Source organism: Trichechus manatus, unplaced genomic scaffold (genome assembly GCF_000243295.1).
Source record: "Trichechus manatus latirostris isolate Lorelei unplaced genomic scaffold, TriManLat1.0 scaffold00039, whole genome shotgun sequence".
Lineage (NCBI taxonomy): Eukaryota > Metazoa > Chordata > Mammalia > Sirenia > Trichechidae > Trichechus > Trichechus manatus.
In genome coordinates this window covers 12424648-12436151 of record NW_004443975.1, presented here as the reverse complement: position 1 = coordinate 12436151, position 11504 = coordinate 12424648, and positions in this window count along the sequence as shown.

Here is an 11504-nt window from a genome sequence, read left to right as displayed (position 1 = left end):
CAAGGAGACTCCCTTTCATCTGATTGGCTACTCACAGTATATTCAATCATGGGAGTGATTACATTAAAACACGGAGAATCATGGCCCAGCCAAGCTGACACACAATCTTAACCATCACACACCTCCACCCATTTCCACACACACCCAAACTATTAGCAAGTCTTTTGGTCTCTATTTCCAAAGGAGGCTTTGGATTCAAATAGTTCTCACCATCTTCACAGCCAAAACCCTAGACCAAGCCCCTGCCATCTCTTGGCTAGATGACTGCAGTGGTCTTCCAGCTTGTCTCCCTGCCTCCACTCTTGTTGTCCACCTCCCCACTCCACAACACATTTTCCATGCAGCAGTGTGACTGATCTGTTCACTGCATTAATTAGGTCATGTTGTCTCCACTGCTTGAAACTCCTTGATCATTTCTCGTCACATGGCCTACCATGCCTATCAAACTTTCTGCCTCATCTCCACTACTGTCTCTCCTGCCTCCACATTTCAGTAACACAGGCAGACTTGATATCACTAAAACCTATAGATCTCATTCTTGCCTCAGGAAGTTTCTATTTACCTGGAATATTCTTCCCCCCAGATCCTCACATGGCATCTTCCTTCACATAACTCAAATCTCACACCTTCTCAGAAAGCCTGAAGTAGCCACTCAGCCCCATTACTCTTTATCTTATTATACTATTTTATTTTCTTCCTAGCACATATTGGTATATGAATCCCCAGACTGGATACTAAGCTTCATGAAAGCAGACACTTAGTTTGTCTTACTTCTTATATTCCAGTTCCTAGCATGGTGTCTGACATAAAACAGATACTCAACAGATATGTCGAATCAAAGAATGAGTGAGTTTCAGGATCAGAATTGAAATCAGTCTCAAGTAAATGCAAACCCCATGCTCCTTCTATCAGACCATACTGGATTAAGGATGAGTGGTGGTCACCTGTCTTGGAACTTCTAAGATGAGGCAAGTTCCTTGGAGTGCATCACTTCATTATGCCCTGGGTGGCCAGTTTGATCTCAAGTAAGCTAACATCAGTGGTGAGAAAGAAGCAGGGGCCTGGGTCTGCCATACTGCTCCATTGTCGGTCTTACCTTGAAGGATCCATGCCTTCAGCTCCATGCCAGGGTAGGTGTTGTGAAGGGGATCCAAACCCCTAATTTCACCCTGAGGCAGACACTACTGGCTGCCTTCCCAACAGGCATTCTCTTCTTCCTACGATCCCAAATTTGCCCATGGATCTACTCATCTCAACTTTCCGTGTGCTTTGGGGAAGGCTGGGCACAACCCCAGTCTCAAGGGTCTACACCAGTCTAAACCAATCATGGTAGTCCTGTTCCCATTAGCTGTGACTGGTTTAGGCATGAACTTAGGGTGCAATTCTGGCCAAGGGCAGATGATGGGAAATCTTTTGGGAAGCTTCTGTTAAAATTTCTTCTCTTGCCGAAAAGAGATACAAGGAAGGACAGTTTCTCTTCTTCCGCAGGAGTAGAACTGAGACAGTCACCTTGACCTAAGAACAAAGCTCGCCTGCTGAAGCAGGTAGAGCAGAAGGATGGAAAGAAACTGGGGCCTTGATGGCACACTGAGTCACTGAGTTAACCAACCCGGGGCCCACCTCAAGACTCCTTTTTATGTGCAGTAGTACATTATCCTTGTTGTCCAAACCATTCTGAGTTGAGGTTGTGGTTTCTTGCGACCAAAAGCATCCTCAACATGCCCTGTTGAAGCTTTGTCAATCCACTTCATGGCTTAGCATCAGGCCTGTATTAGTCACTCGCAAAAGGATGCTGCAAGTCAAATTGTGGCTGCGTTTCACAACAACGTGACCTGCATTGAAATTTCCTTGGTCTTGAGGTATCATCACTGCATAGAAATCTTCTAGTCAGAGAAAGGCCACATGAAATGAATAGTAATTTTGATATACTTACTGCATTTTATATTTTATAGAGCTTTCCATCTTTCCTTCAAAAATAATTCTTAAGCCCCTACTATGTGTCAGGCTTGGTTGTCATGAATTGAATTGTGTCCCCCAAAAATATCTGTCAATTTGGCTAGGCCGTGATTCCCAGTACTGTGTGATTGTCCACCATTTTGTCATCTAATGTGCTTTTCCCACGTGTTGTAAATCCAATCTCCATAATATTAATGAGACAGGATTAGCGGAAATTATGTTAATGAGGCAGGACTCAATCTACAAGAGTAGGTTGTGTCTTAAGCCAATCTGTTTTGATATATAAAAGAGAGAAGCGAGCAGAAAGACAAGGGGACCTCACACCACCAAGAAACAAGAGCCAGCAGAATAGTGCATCCTTTGGACCCGGGGTCCCTGGCCTAAGAAGCTCCTCAGCTGGGGAAGATTGATGACAAGGACCTCCCCAAGAGCCAACAGAGACAGAAAGCCTTCCCCTGAAGCTGGCACCCTGAATTCAGACTTCTAACCTCCTAGACTGTGAGAGAATAAGTTTCTCTTTGTGAGAGCCGTCCACTTGCGGTATTTCTGTTATGGTAGCACTAGATAGCTAAGGCAATGGCACAAGTTGATGCAGATGGAAAACATAAAGCTTACAAGACAGTAAGTAGGATAATTTCAGATTACGGTGAGTGACATGAAGGAAATAAATAGGGGAACGAGACGGACAGTAACCGAATAACTGGGCTGTGGAGACTTCCTAAGAATGGATGGCCAGGGAAGACCTCTCTGAGGACGTGACATTGAAATGAGAGTTAAAGTGTTAGAAGAATCTGCCCTGGGAACTGGGGAGGGATTGGTTTCCTGGCAGATGGAACAGCACAGATAAAGGCTTGGGCAACTCCTAAACTTTCCTTAAGACCCAACCCCAATGCCAATGCCTCTTCAAAGTTTTTTCTCACTTCCCTGAGTAGCTGGTCATCCCCTGCCTGTGCTCCCAAAGAACTCCACATACCCCTGTATCTATCCCACCACACCACTGCCTCCCCTTCCAGTCTGTGGTTCCATCACCCTCTCCCAACAAACCCTTTTCCAAGAGCTGCAGACAAACTGCAAAACTGGTGAACTTGAGCTGCCAACAAACCGCAAAGATGATAGATTTGAGTTTCTCTTTGCTTTTAGCCCCACAGGCAGAGGAGATAAGGAATAAGATGAAACAGCAAATGAAAGCTTCAGGAAGGAGGAGGAAAAGAAGCAAAGCGCCTGCATCGTCTATTAGTGAGCCTGGAAGTTTAGAGCCATGGCTTCCTGGAGCTGGAAGGGCCATTGGAGATCACCTAATACAGTGTGTTTGCTTTGCTCCGGGGAGTCCAAATGGTTAACGTGCTCGGCTGCTAACAGGAAGGCTGGAGGTTTGACTCCATGCAAAGAGCCTCGGAAGAAAGTCCTGGCAATCTACTGCCAAAAAACCAGCCACAGAAAACGCTATAGAGCACAGTTCTACTCTGATACACGAGGTCACCATGACTCAGAGTCGACTTGACAGCAACTGATGTGTGTGTGTGTGTGTGTGTGTGTGTGTGTGTGTGTGCTTTGCTCCGGGTGAGATGCTTCATGCAAGCTTCCGAGATGGACAGGATTTGGTTGGGAGCAGAGCAGGCTCTCAGCAGTCCTGGGAGGTGATTAAAGAGAATTTTCAGTGCCTGAGAGCTAGAGTCCTCGCATCACTCCATGACTGGAGGGTAGGCTGATGGGGCCAAGGGGTCTTTGCAGAGGAAATGCTGTGACAAGCCCCTGGGTGGCTCACTTCCCTCTGGTCCTCTGCTGGGAGGGAGGGAGGCCAGAGAACTGATGCAACCACCCCTGCCCCCGAGGACCCAGATCCCAGGAAGAGAGGCAGGCTTGCTCCTTCTCCTGAAGACACCCCATCAGCACAAGCAGGCTGAGAGGGGGGCCTGCTGGTTCAGAGGCCTCTGTGCACTCCGGGGTCGGTGGGTGGGCAGACTGTCCTGGAAATAGCCTGCCCTCAGCCTGCCCCGGCTCATCCTGGACTTGCCAGCGCCCCACTGCACTGTGCATACGCTTGCTCCTGGCAGCCCGAACCAGCCTTCTGACATGAACCAATTAACGCTCTCTTCCAGAATAATTCCCAGATCCTCCATCGCCTTCAAAAGCTGTTTCCTCACATTACATGGGGCAGCCTTTCGGGGGGACGGAGTATGTAAAATAATGCCAGTGCTGAATTCCCAGAAAACAGCCAGGCATTGGAAGACATTTGCCGTTTATTTCTTAATTAACTAATTATAAAATTACCCAAACCTATTATGTGCTCAGAACTAGGCATTTTGGAGATGAAGGAATGACCTAAAGTGGTTCTGGCTCTTTGTGGAATTACCAGCTTGCTCAGAATGACTTATGCGCTTGGAACCATGAGAGAAAAATCAACAGCTAGGGTGCAGCCCAGACTCTTGGTGCACAGCTTATGGGTCACTGTCCATCTCCAGGAAGGACCCCATTTCTACGGGATGAGGTCTCCCTTGGAATATTTTTGAAGGTTAACTAAACACTGTTGTTCCAAATGTGGCATTCCTCCCAAACACTCTAGCATATAGTTAAACAAAACCAAACCAAACCCACTGCCGTCACGTTGATTCTGACTCATAGCGACCCCACAGGGTTTCCAAGGCTGTAAATCTCTTCAAAAGCAGACTGCCACATCTTTCTCCCGTGGAGCCGCTGGTGGTATTGAAACACCGACGTTTTGGTTAGCAGTCAATTGCTTTAACCATTGCGCCACCAGGGCTCCTGAGCATATAGTTACATGAATAAATTTGATCAACAAATAACACTTGCTAACCCTTAGAGCAGGCAGCGACTATGACACTGCCCATGGCCCTGAGGATTTGGGATCATCTCAAGGACAGCTCATCACTTCGACCTGGAAAGCCAAGGCTGTGAGCACGCCACCTCTTGCCAGGCTGCACCTCTCTTTTCGTTGCTGCACGGCTTCCCAACATGCCAATTCTGCTTCACTGAGGGATGTGGCTGCAGCAGGCATGATGCCACTTGTTTCCTTGTAGCTGTGCTTGGCGAGGAGTCCCTGGGTGGTGTAAACAGTTAACACACTTAGCTGCTAACCCAAAGGTCCATCCAGAGGTGCCTAGGAAGAAAGGCCTGGTGATCTGCTTCCAAAAGATCAACCATTGAAAACCTTATGGAGCACAGTTCTACTCTGATACACATGGGGTCGCCAGGAGATGCAGCCAACTTGAAGGCAACTGGTTGTTGTTGTTGGACTTGGCAAACCTTACACCCTCATCCTCTGGGCTTCTTTTGCGTCCGTCCATCAGAGCTGCCATCTCTCCTCTTTGCAGTGGCCAGACTGCACTTCCTCACTTCCCTTTCTTCTTGTGGGAATTATATGGTAAAGAAAAAAACAGAAGCAATTCCTCCATGAGAAATTCCAAACCTGGCTAGCACTTCTCCAAGTAATAGGATCCATCAGAGCCACCACCTCTGTCCAGAGTTAAAAGGGTCAAGGGACCCAGAAAAGGGAGAAGTCAGTGTGGGATGAAATAGTCTGAGAAGGCTGCATGGAGGAGGAGACACCTGACCTGATCCTTGATGTGTTGGCATAATTGGAAAAGGAAGGGGGGATCCCAGTGGGGTGAAGAATGGGGGCAGCCCTGAGCAGGCTAGGCGGGGTTGGCTGAGGGTGACACCATGGAGTACAAGGGCATGGAGGAGTCTGATGTGTCCAAGGTAGGGGGAGGAGGTAAATAAATCCATTCGGCAGCTAACAGTGAGCAGCTACTATGTGCCATGCACTGTGCTAGGACCTGGGGACATATCAGGGAACAAGACAGACAAAACCTGCTGCTGTCACAGAGCTTACGTTCTAGTGGGCAGAGGCATAAAACAAACAGACGAATAAGTAAATTATATAGTGTTTAGAGCCCGACAAACACTCTGGAAAAGAGTAAAGCAGGGCAGGTGGAAGGGTGAGCTGGAGAGGATGAGAAGTATCAAAATGGAAATATGGTGATACAGACAACTGCGTTGAGAAAAGTGACATTTAAACAATGATTTAAAGGAGCTGACAGAATAAGTCACACGAAGATCTGAAGGGAGCGTAATCTGGGCAGATGGAATAGAAAGTGCAAGGGCCCTGAGGTCGGAGCAAAATCTTTATACAGGAAGTCCCCAACTTATGATGGGGTTCTGTTCTGACGACTCTGTCATAAGTCGGTTCTCACAGAAGTTAAATACCCCTTCTAAAAATATTTTTTTTTATAAATCTCATCTTTGAACATCTGTGAGTGAACATCTGAGAACGATAACATCAGCAAATTTTGCGCTGCAACATTGTATGCAGTATATATTATTAACGATAAGATGTACCAAAAAAAAAAAAAAAGAAGGTTGTAACTAACATATGTTGTAAGTGGGGGACTGCTTGTATTTGCAGGACAAATATGAAGGACAAATGGCTGGAGTGGAACGAGCAAGGAGAGAACGGTAGATCAGGGTAAAGAGGTAATGGGGAGGCTGATTGTGTACGGCCTTGCAGACCATTGAAAAGACTTTCATTGCCTTTTATTGAGTTACATGAGGAGAGATTCAGCAGGCTGTCTCTGGCTACCAGATTGGCATAGAAAGAAGCAGAAACACCAGTCAGAAAAGAGTGCAATAATTAAGGCAAGTGATTGGGACGGCCAGAGCCACGGAGGGGGCAACTGTGTAAGTAAGAGAAAGGGTGGAGGCTACGTGTGTTTTGAAGCTGGCCTCAACAGGTTGCCTGTAGCATAGGCTATAGGGTAAAAGAGAAATAAAGAAAGCGCTCCAGGAAGATGTCAGGGTTTTTGGTCTGAGTAACTGGAAAGGTAGGAACAGTGGTGTTCAGCAGTAGAATTCTCTCCTTCCATGAGGAAGACCCCGGTTCCATTCCCAGCCAGTGTATCTGAAGTTCAGTAGAGGCTTGCGTGTTGCTATGATGCTAAACAGGTTTCAGTGGGGCTTCTAGATTAAGACAGGCTAGGAAGGAAACCAAAATAACCCCACTGTTGTCAAGTCGTTTTTGACTCATAGCAACCTTATAGGACAGAGTAGAACTGCCCCATAGGGTTTCCAAGGCTGTAATCTTTACGGAAGCAGACTGTCACATTTTCTCCCCCGGAGCGGCTGCTGAGTTTGAACTACTAACCTTTTGGTTAGCAGCCAAGCACTTAACCACTGTGCCACCAGGGCTCCTCAAGCTAGGAAGAAAGGCCTGGCAATCTACTTCTAGTCCTCCTGCCCTCCACCAACCATCTCAGTTAATGAAGACTCCTTCCTTCCAGTTTGCTGTTGTTGCTGTTGTAAGCTGCCATCAAGTTGGTCCCCAACTCATGGTGACCCCATGCTCAATGGGATTGGACTGCTGTCATCTGTAGGCCTGGCAAGCTACTTCCAAAAAAATCGGCCAGGTTTAAGAGTGAAACATTAAAATAATAAAAGTATTCTAGGCTTTTGAAGAAGCCCTATTGGCGCAGTGGTTAAAAGCTGGGCTGCTAACCAAAAGGCAGCAGTTCGAATCCACCAGCCGCTCCTTGGAAACCCTATGGGACAGTTCTACTCTGTCCTATAGGGTCGCTATAAGTTGAAACCGACTCAACGACAACATAACAACAGGCTTTTGAAAACATGGAAGAAAATGTCAGGTAAAAAGTCAGGCTCAGGTATGGATGTAACCTCTGTGTGCCTCAGTTTTCTCATCTGTAATATGGGGGTAATAATACAACATAGCACATAGGTAGGAGCCCTGGTGGCACAGTGCTTAAAGTGCTCAGCCGCTAACCGAAGGTTGACGGTTTGAACCCACCAGCCGCTCCATAGGAGAAAGATGTGAAAGTCGACTTCCGTCAGGTTTACAGCCTTTGACACCCCATGGGGCAGTTCTACTTTGTTCTATAGGGTCACTGTGAATAGGAATCGATTTGGGGGCAGTGGTTTTTTTGGGGGCGGGGGTGGGTATCACATAGGTGAGTGTTAAATGGTGTAGATCACACAGTAAGTGCTGAGTACGCGTAGCTGTTATTGCTATTATTATTTATAAGTCATTGGCAAGCAGCCGGCAGAATGTGTTTACTTAGAGAGGAAAGTTTGAGAGAGAAGAGGAGGATGAAATTCTCTCCTTGGGCATCAATGGGAGGGAGGAATCAAGAACATCTGAGCAGCAAAGGGAAAGTGAAGGGCTGTGGAGGCCTTGGGAGGAAGCGGGCCAAGGAGAGAATGCTTACGTCAAATGCTGCAGCCAGCCAGAACCACTGGATTCGCAAGCAAGTCATTGGTACGCTTTGAGAGGGAGTGCCATTAAGATACGGGAAACAGCAGCCGAGATCACCGAGGACAAAGGAAGAAGTGGATGGATGGAAAGTGAAGGGTAAGAGCAGGTGTAGAGCCTAGACAGCTGCCGAGACACAGGTTAGCGGGAGCCACAGGGATGGATGCAAGACTGGACATCTTCCCAGGTCTTTGGGAGAGCTGAATCCACCCAGGGTGGAATCCTGGGGGCTTCAACCAAGGTTCCTAGTCCCTAAGGGCAGGTAGGCCCTAGTGACTCGTGGACTAGGACCCCACAGGGAAGGTTAGAAAATGAGTCCTGTCTGCGGGCTCCAGCTCACGCACGTACAAGCCTCTTCTGCATCTCGCCCTACAGGGAAGCTCATTAGAATTGTTTGGGAAATAAGTCATACACAAAAGTACTCATGCTGTAGGATCCCACTCACATGAAATACCCAGAATAGGCAAATAGAGACGAAAGTAACTTACTGGTTACGTGGGCTGGGGGAAGAGGGAAATGGGGAGTTAATGCTTCACAGGTACAGAGTTTCTGTGTGGGGTGATGAAAAAGTTTTGGAAACAGAAAGTAGTGATGGTTGCACAGCATCGTGAAGACAATTAATGCCACCTGAACTACACACCTAAAAATGGTTAACATGGCAAATTGGATGCTGTATGTGCTGTACCAAACCCAAAAACAAGCTGCCGTAGAGTTGATTCTGACTCATGGTGGTCCCAGGTGTTACAGAGCAGAACCGCTCCGTGGGGTTTTCTTGGCTGTAATCTTTACAGAAGGTGATCACCAGGCCTTTTCTGCGGTGCCACTGGTGTATTTGAACCGCCGATCTTTAGATTCATAGTCAAGTGCAGACTATTTGCACTACCCGGGGACCTTCATATATCTTACTACAATAATAAAAATTATAAAAAGACTATGGGGAAGGAGAAATAGGTGGAGTACAGGGGATTTTTAGGGCATTGAAACTACTCTACATGATACTGTAATAGTAGATACATGGCTGTTACGGATTGAATTGTCTCCCCAAAGTATGTATTAAGATCTTAACCCCTGTACCTGTGGATCTTGTTTGGAAACTGGGTTTTTCTTTTGTTGTGTTAACTAGGTCGTGCCAGCATAGGCTGGGTCCTAACCCTAATCATTTCTGAGTTATGAATAGACACAGAGAGACAAGGAGGAAGACAGAGGTCATGTGAGGATCGCCAAGGAACCAAGGAATGCCAGGGTCTACCAACAAGGAAGGAGTCGACACGGCTGAGACCCTGATTTGAACTTTCAGCCTCTAGAACTGTGAGAAATTACATTTCTGTTATGTAAAGCCACCCATTTGTGCTACGTCTGTTCTGGCAGCACTAGATAACTAAGACAATGACATTTTGTATTTGTCAAAATCTAGTGAACTGTACAAACACAAAGAGTGAACCCTTTAGTTAATATTGTGTCAATATTGGTTTCTCCATTGTAACAAATGTACCTCACTAATGCAAGATGTTAATAACAGGAGACTGTGGGCAGAGGAGGCGGGAGTCTGGGGGGACTCTGCACTTAGTGCTCAGTTTTTCTGTAAACCTTAAACTGCTCTAAAAAAGTGAAGTCTTTTAATAAAAAAAAAAAATAAGAAGGAAAGTTGATTGGAACTTTCTATTTTGGTGCCCCAACTCATTTTTGAAATCTCTCAGCATGTAGTTATTTAGAAATATGATGAAGCAAACTGGCCAAAACCAAACTCACTGCCAACGAGTCAGTTCTGACTCATGGTGGTCCCATGTGTTACAGAGTAAAACTACTCTGGAGAGTTTTCTTGACTGTAATCTTTACAGAAGCAGATCACCAGGTCTTTCTTCCATGACACCACTGGGTGGGTTGGAATTGCCAACCTTCAGACAAATAGCCAAGTTCAAAGCGTTTGTGCCATCCAGGGACCTGCATACTGGCCAGAGACCCATATTATTTCTTTTCCTCTCTGGACTCTTGGGGATGATAAATAAGAATCTGTCATATTATTGAGGGTAAAGTGCCACACACACACTCCCTCTGACATTCAAATCTTGACTTAAATACCATGAAACATGCACGCCCGCCTTAAAGGATTGCTTCTTTGAAAACATATAATTCGCCGTTATCTCTACATGACCAGGGGTAATTTGCAAGACCAGAAGATTCATTTTCCTATTTAAACAATGAATGGAGGTTGAGATCCCAATTTGCACGATAGCTGCTGTACGCTGCCAATGGTAGACGTTTTCATCTTTGATCTAGGCTAGTGTCTGTTTTGGAACAAAAACAGCCAAGAGCAGTCCGAAAGGCAAGCACATGCCAAGTGGGAACTTTTGCCAAGAGGGAAAATCTTATCAAACCCATGTGGGACAAAGTTGTACTAGTCCATCAGTGCCATGAAAGTACTGGAAACAGAAGCCAAGATCACAGAGGTTAAAGGAAGAAGTGGATGGGTAGAAAGTGAAGGGCAAGAGCAGGTGCAGACCCTAACTGGCCTCAGAGACATAGGAGCTAGGTTGGAGGGAGCCAGAGACACAAGACTGGACATCTGCCCAGGTCTTTGGGAGAGATGAGAACCCTGAGAAGAGTCTAGAGGCTGCCGAGGAACGCTGAGATGGTCTGGAAGTCAGGCAGGCTTTGCCTCTGCCTTTACAAAGGGTTGCACCAGTCCAAGGGTTGTTTGGGACTGTGTTAGTTTGGATCCCCTAAAAAGCAGATGCCAAGCTGGCAAGCAAGAGAGTTACTGGGGAAAATGTATGTGAAGGATAAAGGGGAGAGGTCAGGAGAAGGTGGGCTGGGCGGCCAGACCATGATGCAGGTCCAACCCCTGTGAAGGAGAGAGTGAAGAAAGGACCACTGGACTGGAAGAGCCTCAGACTTCAGCACCATTTTGAGAAAAGTTTGACCAGGCTCCTGGGGAGTATGACAGTGTTCTAAGACTGCCCTAACAACATACCACAAGGTGGGTGGCTGTAGAGAACAGAAATCTATTTTCTCACATTTCAGGAGGACAGAAGTCCGAATTCAGGGCGTACCTCTAAGGGGAGGCCCTTCTTTGTCTGTTTCACTGTAGCAGCTCTCAGCAGTCCTTGGCGTTCCGGGGCTCGTAGGTGCGTCTGCCTTCATCGTCACGTAGTATCCGTCTCCTCCTGTGTGTGTGTGTGTGTGTGTGTGTCTTTTATCAGACACCTCTCAGAAGTGATTAGGTTTAGGACCCACCCTGCCCTGTATGGCACCATTAACATAGCAAAAG